Source organism: Thermobia domestica, chromosome 18 (assembly GCF_964235325.1).
Source record: "Thermobia domestica chromosome 18, izTheDome1.hap1.1, whole genome shotgun sequence".
NCBI lineage: Eukaryota > Metazoa > Arthropoda > Insecta > Zygentoma > Lepismatidae > Thermobia > Thermobia domestica.
Genome location: NC_137471.1, coordinates 41,092,468 through 41,100,492, shown reverse-complemented (window position 1 = coordinate 41,100,492; position 8,025 = coordinate 41,092,468). Strand labels below are relative to the sequence as shown.

The 8,025-nt window shown below is 34.9% G+C and overlaps 1 protein-coding gene across 1 annotated transcript in view; it reads left to right on the top strand.

The window, feature by feature from the left end:
- Positions 1-2,413: 2,413 nt before the first annotated feature.
- LOC145674811 (musculin-like) overlaps positions 2,414-8,025 on the top strand; it is a 96,589-nt gene continuing 90,977 nt past the window's right edge. The window contains exon 1 of the mRNA XM_081745031.1: positions 2,414-2,876. The gene's annotated coding sequence lies outside the window, so the exon portion shown is untranslated. The remainder of the gene's footprint in view (positions 2,877-8,025) is intronic.

The following is an 8,025-nucleotide window of genomic DNA, read 5'->3' as shown; positions in this document are numbered from 1 at the left end:
TATCTTGAATTGGAGACAGACTAAAATTAAAGGTATATAACGACACCACACCTCAGTTCGATTTATTTAACATCTCTCGTAGTATAGCTCACACAAAATATTGTTGCTACTTACTACGATGAGTATTCAATGATTACACACTATTTTCAATCACTTAAATGCACTATATTTCAAAATAATTATTAATTGCTTCACAACAATTCAATACAGTTCTATATGGCATCCTGTTGCATTATATCTTGTTGAACCATCTGGTAACGAAAACTGTTATATAGCAACAAACAAAACATTTATATCTACATCTAGTGACCGAAAAATAAAACGTTTACAAATCAAGATCATTCATGACATATTTAATAAAATTTCTTCTTCTTCTAATTTGTAGCTAGTACCAGATAAAATAGTATTTTTGCCCAGTATATTAAATAAGATAAAAGACATAAATATATGATAAGTACACGTAACCGTTGTAGGTAGATGTATATATTTTTGAAGTACAGTAGAGCGTCGATTATCCGAAGTAATTGGGGGACATGGGTGTTCGGAAAACTGGTTTGTTCGGATAATCGAACTGTACTGTACTGTACTGCACTGCACTGTACTGTACTGGACTGTACTTCTACAGCCAGTGCCAAACCGACAGAAGTGTGCTGATTGTTGAAACACAGCGACTGGCGGCTTGGCCGGTCAGCAGCGCCTTATGAAGGCCCCATTAGAAGCAATGTTCCGCCAGCGGTGGCTCAGTGCGGCGACTACTGTGGGAAACTTGGTTTGGGAGTGAGGGGGATGATGGACGGTAGGGTGGGAGAGTAACAGGTGCGAGCGAGTACACAGTTCGGTTAAGCAGTCGTTCGGTTGACCGACGTTCGAATAATCGACGCTCTACTGTAATGAATAAATTTTTGATGGAATGACTACTATCCCCCTTTCCCTTCCTCGGCATTGTTTTTGGAAGAAGGGTATTTCGTCAAGTTAACGTCGAAATATCTCGACATGCAGACATCACATATGTTGATTAAGATATTCAGTCATTAAGATGGCATAACATCACATTTTTTAAAGATACATTTCTACTTATTTTTAGAAATAGGACCAAGTAATTCTGAAAATTCTTATAGTCAATTATTTTTTAATGGATACGCAAAGTTCGAACCTTTAGGAAAATTTCATTTATTTAGTTCTCATATATCTAGGTACGTATGGTGAAGAGTTAATAACATAAAATTGGCCAAAGCATTGAATATGTATTGATAAGACTTGTGTGTAACAGTTTCAGCAGTGTAACATTGCCATCAGCCACTTTATCAGCTTGTCTAATGAAGGAGATATTACATTGCTAAGTAACAGTTTCGGCAGTGTAATATCGCCATCAGTCACGTTATCAATGTGTCTAATGAAGGCGATATTACATTCCTAAGTAGGCCTAACCGTTTCGGCAATGTAATATCACTGAGCTACGTTATCAATGTGTCTAATGAAGGCAATATTACATTGCTAAGTAACAGTTTCGGCAGTGTAATATCGCCATCAGTCACGTTATCAATGTGTCTAATGAAGGCGATATTACATTCCTAAGTAGGCCTAACCGTTTCGGCAATGTAATATCACTGAGCCACGTTATCAATGTGTCTAATGAAGGCGATATTACATTGCTAAGTAACAGTTTCGGCAGTGTAATATCGCCATCAGTCACTTTACCAACTTGTCTACTGAAGATGTTACATTGCTAAACAAATATATCATAGATCTATTACTATTCTCGTACTAACAGGATATTTCCAAATCTATAACTCACTAAAAGTGATAAATTTTCAATTATTATGCATTTTCAACGGGTAACTTCATGTTTCTTATGAGCCATTTTCAACGTTTGGTTTATTGATTTTTGCTAACCATTGGTAAGTTGTCAATAGAATCAAAAATGTCTTCTGTACATGCATGTAAGCAAAGACCAAGGATATATCGCAGAATTTATTTCGTACAAGTCTATATATTTGATATGTCCAAGTTTAGAAATCTGTGTTTGTCAATGATTGGAGAACACAAAATATATGTTCCCATTGCAGTATCTGCTTAGATACTAAGAATGTATAAAATTGTTTAACAAGAATTAAAATTAACCTCAATTAAGTAATTTTTCGAAATCATGTCATTTCTAATGAAAATTATAGAAATTAAACAGATCCCTTGTAAGGAAAGAATATTGGGTTCTTCTATTCGATTGGCTCAGCAGATACATAAGCTCCGCCCAATCTGGACCACTTCCCGTTGTTATGGGTGCGATCTTTGGTGCATTCCCAGGCTGTGTTCCCGCCCTCTGTAGGATCCATTTAGGAGGCTGTGTGAAGAAGGAAGGGGGACAGAGGAGAAAAAAGGAACAGATGAAGATCACGCTTATCCCAAATTGTAGCGGGGCGCGAGGGGAGATGCTGAGTGCTAATTGTCTGCCACGCGTAATTTAAAACGTCCAGATGAAAAGGTTTCGGAGAGACGACGACGTAACGAATTGGTTAGTTTAGGATAGTTGGGTGAACAGACAAGTTAACTCCGGTAGTAGGAGTAGACAATTTCCGTGTGTGTGCATGTGTGCGAGAAAGGGACATAGAGTGTATGGGGGGAGTGACTGAATACGTATTCATGTGAACTATACATGTTCTAAGAGAACTTGTACCACAACTATTTTAAAAAAAATAATATCAGTGTTACATACAACCTACTAATCGATAATATAAGTTATAATTTAAAAAAATAACTAACCTCGATATTAATAACTCCCAGTGTACATCATAGAGAAACATTTATCGAAAAACGAAACTATGATACTAGGATTTCGAACTTAAAACTCTCGAGAGCGAAAAACGCAGCAGAATTTAGTGGTAAGTACATAAAAGCAATTAAAACTATTTCAAGTCGAAAAATAACGTATGATCTATGAATGAATCTGAGGGATTTTTTTAATTACCAAAAATGCTGTCATGATATCGCTACCATTAATATGAAATAATACCCAGGACTGGTGATGTGGTTGTATAATCAAGCTGTCTTGAGAATTAGAGAGTGAGGTGGGGAAATGCCAATATTATAAGGATTTATCTTGTGTATGAGTCCGTAAAATGCAGCGGTCTCAAACCCATTGTTTCAGATATTATTATTATTATTATTATTATTATTATTATTATTATTATTATTATTATTATTATTATTATTATTATTATTATTATTATTATTATTATTATTATTTAGTTTCGGCCTGGAAATCTTTCTTCCAAGTTTCTCGTTCTTCAGCTTTTTTCTTTTAACTCCCAATATTTTCTTCTATTATTAAAATAATTGATCACTTGTGTTCTTCTTCTTCCTATTCCTCGCTTTCCTTCCATCTTTTCTTCTATGACAGTATGAAGAAGACAATTTCTTCGCAAGATGTGTCCAATCCAATTGGACTTTTTATGAAGGATGGTGGCTAGAAACGTCCTCTTCTCTCCTATCCGCTTCAAAACATCTTCATTTTGCTAATCTCTCTGTTCATTTTATCTTCTCCATCTTCCTCCAACGCCACATTTCGATGTTCTCTAAATATTTCTTCTCTAACTTCAGTAATGTTCAAGTTTCTGAGCCATACAGTCCAATGCTTCAGATATAGTATAACATTTGACCGACTTCTTCCTTAATTCAATATTAATCCCGTTAGTTAAGAGTGAGCTTTTCTTGTTGAATGCTTTATTTGGGTGCGTCAGTTTTTGACCTGATCTCTTTGGTGCAATTTTTGACCTGATCTCTTGTCAAAATGTTTCCCAGATACTTGAAATTCTCGACTTCTTCCAAGTTCTCTTTGCCCTACTCTGACGCATAAGGGCACGTTTCCACGGGATATTCTCATGACATTCGATTTTTCGATGTAAGTATAGGTATTCATTATTGTTCAAATTATTAATATAATTTTAAAAATTGGTTATAGCTAGTACGATTTCTTTTTTAGCAGAATTGTATCGAAATATTGTGAAGCACAACAGTATTTTAATTTTGTCGTCATTAGTCTAAATTTACAACATTCGATAAATAAACAGTAAACCAGATTAATGATTTGTAAGTAAATCTAGTTTATTTAATTGTCGGTAATTTATTTCATTTATTTATTTATTTACAAGTAGATGTGCATCACTTTTAGGAGTATTTGTGTCAACGTTATATATATATAAAAAGAGGGCACGGTAGTTCATTAATAGTCGGTTAGCACTTGACTAGTGCGGTGAGTACCTGGATCGATTCCAGGCGAAGTGAGTATAATGGACAACATCGCGTTTGACTTTTCTCAGTGTTCTCCCATTTCCTCCCACATTCTCACTCCACCAATTATTTCATAAATATTCACTTTCAGGAGACCTAATCATTCGTCTCTTTTAGCTTAAATCAGCCAAAATGTCCGTTCTTCGCGCGGGAAACATTGGATTTTGTAGAAAGTATTTGAATTCTTTTTCCACCCTTAGGATACGCATTCCAATGAAAGTGCAGTGGTAGTAAGTCAGTTTTTCTCTTCTGCAGTGTCACTTTGAGCCACAGAAACTAATTTCTGTTTTCTTTTATTTCTGTACGTTCTTAAGAAATATATCGACGTATTCTCGACGTATTCTTTACACAATTATCATTAGGGATGCGCGCGAGACAAGATTTATGGCTGTCTCGACTCGAAAATGTGCTGTAAAAGTGATGTCTCGACTCGAAAAATATATATTTTTCTATTGGAAGAGCCGTGTCTCGACTCGAATTTTGTCAGGAAAATCCTGTTTCGACTCGAATTTTGTCAGGAAAATCCTGTCTCGACTCGTCTCGTGCGTATCCCTAATTATCTTACCGTTCTTTACATTCTTTTGCTAATTACTCACGAGTAGAAACAGAGATCTTTAAATTAGCAAAATATCTTGTACACCCTCCGTAGCAAAAAAAAAAAAAAAAAGCCTGCAACATAAGCATGTAAGTTTATTGTGAAACTACGCCTAACAGAGCAGGCAATAAACGTAACGTCTAAGTGGCACGAATCACGCCAGGAGAAACATCGGCTTCCTCCCCGGCACACTTATTTTGGAGCAAAAAGACTTCGTCATTTCACAATAAACTTACATGCGCATGTTGCAGTTTTTTTTTCTGCGGACTGTACCGCATACTCCATATTAACTGATTATTACGAACGGAGCGCTGGTCGGGTAACGAAAGCATCAATTAAAACGAAAACCGTCATTTCATAGCCCCTAAATTGTTTTTTTTTTTCTTTTTTAATTTTTACATTATAATTCAATAATAAATTTTAACTTGACAAAAATAAGTTTTAATTACAACCTGATCCACTGATTCTCAGTTGAACTAAGCACTGTATCCCTTTCGCGACGTACCCGCACGATTGTGCGGGTTCTGCGGATACCACCTACAATCATTAATAATTATATATTTTTATGTTGCATTTGATTTCTTCGGCCTGGGACGGCTCGCTACAATTTTGCGGGTTACATGAGTCGTACAGATACATCAATCCCATATGAGAGTGCGAATTTTTTTTCTTTGTGGTTGAAGTTTGGTGGGGATTTATAAAGATGTTAAAAAGTTCCCGTACGGAAAGGTGTATATTGAATAGACCTAAAGCACACTAGAGATTAGACTATCACACAAACCACGCATATTTGAATCGCTTTCTGTTAAAAGGGCATATGTGCAATAAAAAAGTATCCGGAAACCACAAAAACTGTTTTCTTACGAGACGAGGTTGGTTTATGAAAAAAAAAAAAAAAAAAGAAAAAAATGCCTTATATTTATAACACGTTTCTAGAAACACACGTCCTTTTAACACAAATTGTTACATCTACCTCTGAAATATTAATTTCTTTTATGAAGTTAAAAGCAATTTATTTATGATGTATATGGATTGAGAAGAAAACAGAAAACTGAAAAAAAATGCAATACTCAAAATACAATACTGAAAAAAGTACAGTAGTTATTTTATGTTTCTTGCATGTTTAGTAGCTATTGGTATGGGGCACCGAGCGCGGGTGATAACGAAAATGAAAGGCTATATTTCTTGAAAGATGGCCCATTAAGAGAGCAAGTCCACTGTACCTAGGTATTTAAAAAAAACTAACTAACTAACTCTATGGCCTATGGAACACAGAGGTTCAATGCCGCGTTCATAAAAACCTCCATGACTTCTGTCCTTAGCCAACTGAATCCACTTTCTACTTTGTATTCTCATTTCTGCGAGATCCATCTTAATATTGTCCTTCCATCTGCGCCTAGGTCTTTCTAATGGTCGTTTTCCGATTGGTCTTCCTATCAAGACTTTGAAAGCGTTTCTACTTTCTTCCATTCTAGCTACATGACCTGTATCTGAGCCTCCTAGACTTGATGACCCTAACAATGTTTGGTAAACCGTATAAATTGTATAGTTCCTCGTTATGAAGCTTCCGCCATTCCCCATTCCCGTTCCTCTTGGGTCCGAATATTCGGCTCAGGATCTTGTTCTCAAAGACTTTCAGTCTACGCTCTTCTCTCAAAGTAAGCGACCATATTTCGCAACCATACAGAACAACAGGCATGATTATCGTTTTTCATATTTTAAGCTTCAAATTCCTCGACAGAATTCGACACAACAAGAGATTTTGAATTGAATAATAACACGAATTCTCTGCTTTTAGTTGACATTTAATTTTTCGTGAATATGGTTTTTGTCTGTTAATATTGATCCTAGATATTTGAATCCGCTGTATTTAGACAATCAAAAATCTTGAAGTGCTTTCACAATCTTTATAGGGACAAACTCAAAAGAGCATTTGCTATTTTTTTACACCATAACTCGGCTGCACGAACTCCCAACCATTGATTATTACTTTCTTAGTTAATAATCTTGTAATTTTGTAATTCCGTATTTAAAGTAAAATTGTAATTGTAGTCGATTAAAATCGTAATAGAGCTAAAATCCTAGAAATAAAATTTAAAGGATTCATTTTTGTTTTGTTTTGACGTCTTATGACGTACCTTCTGCAATGTGGTCTATAAACCCATATCACCATATCCTTAAATTATATTAATGGTTATGTATACTTGATAATGTCCTTGAATTGACTGACGAAATTCTTGAAGAGATGTTGATTGGACTTCATTCACTTTTTTTTTTTTTTTTTGTTAGAAGTGAGTAGCTTTATTTTATTTTTCTGCCAGTACTTTCAAAAAAAAAAAAAAATATTGAGAATATTTGTGATTAAAATACGTTCATAACGATAAATCCTTATCCTTTAAAATTAGAACAGGTCTTTGATAAGATGCAGATTTTTTAATATTAAAATGACTTTAATACTTGATGGCATAGTGTTCATATTTTTTTATAAGTGCTTGAATAATCTCGAGTCATACGTATTATTACATAATTCTCATTGAAATATATAATAATCGAACGTTCCTATTTCTCTGTTAAACTAACAATAAATAAACTCTCTTCTCTTGAAGAGGTTTAATTTGACTAGATTTAAATTTAAATTTAACTTAAATCGAATTCAATAGGGCAGAATTATTTTGTTTAAGATACGTATTTTATGCATCTCCAAATATTTCTGTAGTTGGTGTTCGATTTGGTTTGGTTTGATTTAGGTTAACGACCCATAGTCCTGCCTAACGTCCTGCTAGGCTAAAGGAGACGTGGACCTACTGATTATAGTGGAATCCCAACCACTGAGGTCGTTCAACTGTACCCCCAGTTAGTTGGTGTTTCAGTTTTTCAAGGTCTTTCTCTGATATGTATTTTCCGTTATTGAATTACAGTTGCAAATTTTCAGCTTATCTTCGATTAAAGTTATACAAAGAAAGTTTTACATTTGCATTAGTTCCATTTGCTTACTACAAGTTTGGAGGGCTTATCTACTTCTTCAGGGTATAATTTTTTTTTTTCATAAATTTACAAAACGTAACGTTTCAGAGTTAGCCGATTACGGAGAGTTGAGTTGATTTTGAGTTTAACGTCCCGTTCAGCAGCGAGGCTATACGAGACGT